General features: G+C 46.7%; 1 protein-coding gene across 3 annotated transcripts in view; it reads right to left on the bottom strand.

Annotated features, from left to right (window-relative positions):
- The window catches only part of ZMAT3 (zinc finger matrin-type 3), a 32,866-nt gene extending 30,684 nt beyond the window's left edge, over positions 1–2,182 (bottom strand). For 2 of the 3 annotated variants that reach the window (XM_019626093.1, XM_019626094.1), the window contains exon 1: positions 1,936–2,178. The gene's annotated coding sequence lies outside the window, so the exon portion shown is untranslated. Of the gene's footprint in view, positions 1–1,935 lie in introns of all 3 variants that reach the window. The other variant, XM_019626095.1, reaches the window with a different exon arrangement.
- Positions 2,183–2,665: the final 483 nt, after the last annotated feature.

Below are 2,665 nucleotides of genomic sequence, written 5' to 3'. Positions count from 1 at the left end.
TTACAATTCCCTTGACTCCACTCCCACACTATACTCCACGTCCCATGACTATATATATATATATATATATATATATATATATATATATCACTTATAGTTGATATACAATATTATACAACATCAGCTTCAGGTGTATAGTGCAGGAAAAACAGTATTATTTTATTCTTAAGTAGAAATATGCTGCACATACCTCTGGGATCATAAAAGAAAGCAATGCAGATTTAGAACATTTAAAAAATCAGGCTCTCTATAATCATATTATTCCTCTCAATTAAATCAAGCAAAGACATTCAGAAAGTAAAGACAGATATATGGACATTTTTAAAAGGAACACTAAGGAGGCAAAGACCACTTTTTCAAAAAGTTTAACTACCTAATTATAATAATTCATAGTATTAAAAGACTACACTGTACAGACACACTGGTACCAAATTGACATAAACAAGCTGCCAGTTCAGAAGAGAAATGGTGGAGGAGGGTGTCAAAACATCTGGATAAAGGAAATCAGCAATCTAAACAGAAAATCAAGTGTTACCAATTGTTTAACGATGTCTGGACTTGTTTTATGGAAGCTCACTCCCAGTTGAGGAATCCCAGTTGAGGAAACAGCATGTGTCTCCCCCAGTGCTGCCTACAGATTTCATCAATAGCTCGTCTCAGAGCTCAGAGGTACAGTAAGTCCCCTCCCAAAGGTGATAAAATCCCCTGAATTTTAAAAAAAATTCTCGCCAGGTACAGACTCACCCATTATCACATTTTATCTTTATAATTTGTAGAGAATAGCTTTAAAAATTAAGAGATTCCAAATTATTTCTTGTAATATTCAGCAATCAAAATGATGTCAACTCCCAAAAAGAATGCATGACCATTAGTTACTATGCTTGCGAGCAAACAAAAATATATAAATCTAAAAGAAATAAAACCAAGCTTTCAGTTGAAAGCAAGAATGGTGGAATATAGAGAGACCAAAGCATATGTGACTCAGAGCCATTCAGCTACTGCATTAGATTAAAAGAAACTAACTTGATGGCTGATGTAAATAAAATATTCGTCAGATCATAAAAGCATTCAATCTGATGCTTGGAAGTGGCATGAAGGAAGGATTTATGGTGGTTAATGTCCCGGTTTGGAAGAAGTTGAGGGGACGATATAGAAAATCAAAGCCTCACGGCGCATCCTGTTTAAAGAAAAGGAATGATCATAGCATAGTTTCATGATTGGACTGGGGCCTACTCTTTACATGCCGTATTAAAGACAATCACTTTCTCATTTGGAGAAATCTACGGAGAGAGCGATATAAAGGAACAGGTTACTGGCACCTCAGCAAACTAGGGAAGTCTGTAATTGGCAATTCTGGAAATGAGGGAAAGACGGTGAGCTATTATTCAGAGCAGCCAGAACGCAGCCAGAAGGAATGAGAGAGAGAAAAATAATCAGCTGAGGCAAGGTATCTCATATAAGGAAGACTCCAAAGAACGCAGGAATCTGGGGGCGAAGAGGCCTTGGTGAATTGGCAAATGTTTTCCTCCAGTTTCAGCTGTGACGGTGCCTAATCCTAGGGCACCGGTTACATATTTGAATCAAAGCTACATATACTTCAGCATCGCCCCCATATACCTTACACTCCTAAAATGTGCGTGCATACACAGGAGCGCGCACACTCACGCACCTCAGTCCCCTAAGGATGCCATCACGAAAGATGGAATCCCCTGTCTCCCATGACGGGGGGAGGGCAGCGCGCGGGCCAAGGCAGCTGCCCGCCTAGATGATCCAAAAGGAGTACGTGAAAGGCTTAAAAACAAACAGATAAATAAAAGCAGCGCAAGTCTGTCACGTGGAAGGCAGGTGGAAAGACCTCAGCCGAAAGGAACCGCTAGTCCCCGCGGATCCCAGATCGTCCTCAATGCCCCGAGGCTCCGCGTAGCTCGCACTTACCGGAACCCCCGGGACGCGCGGGGAGTCGGGGTGCCGCGTCCGCCCGGGACGCCCGCCGCCGCCTGCCCTGCGCGCCTGGCTTGGCCGGGCTCAACCCCGCCTCCCTCGGCGCAACTTTCGCAGCTGGCCGCAGCCGAGCCCTCTTCGCAGCTGAAGGCTGACTCAAAAGTCAGTCCAACCGGACTCACGGGCAAACAGCTGCAGGAAGTGACTGCGGAACCGGGAGGCGGCGGAGGAGGAGACTGAAGGCGCCGGCCCGGTGTCGCCACTGCGCATGTGCCTGGCGGAGAGGGCTCTGCAGCGCGGCGGCGGCCGCAGGGTCTCCAGCATCCCCGGCGCGCGGGGTGCGTCCCGGGCAGGTGCGGACACTGGGAGCTCAGGGTCCCTGGGCCGGAATGGGGAACAAAGGCACGAGTGCGAAGGAGGATGCACCACCGCCAATCCCAGCGGACAGGTCCTCAGAGCTGTCTGTTCGTCATATACCCTGGAAAGTTCATCCAGAGCAGAAGCCTGGGCAGAGCTTTTGCAACTTTTATCTGCTGTCATTGAGATCCAAAGCTTTTTCATTCCAGGCGCGCCCTCAGTCCGCGTGTTGCCAGCTAAGTGGAGGTTCCAAAATGTCCAGGAGTCATTAAAATGCTACAATAGAACCTTTAAACTGCACTTCTCCCCAGGATGGAGAAAGAAGAGCGTGGCTGCCTGCTCAGTGGTCTCCAATCACACTAGAGAA

Source organism: Hipposideros armiger, unplaced genomic scaffold (assembly GCF_001890085.2).
Source record: "Hipposideros armiger isolate ML-2016 unplaced genomic scaffold, ASM189008v1 scaffold_656, whole genome shotgun sequence".
Classification (NCBI taxonomy): domain Eukaryota; kingdom Metazoa; phylum Chordata; class Mammalia; order Chiroptera; family Hipposideridae; genus Hipposideros; species Hipposideros armiger.
The sequence above is the reverse complement of the archived record's forward strand: the minus strand, read 5'-3'. Positions and strand labels throughout refer to the sequence as shown.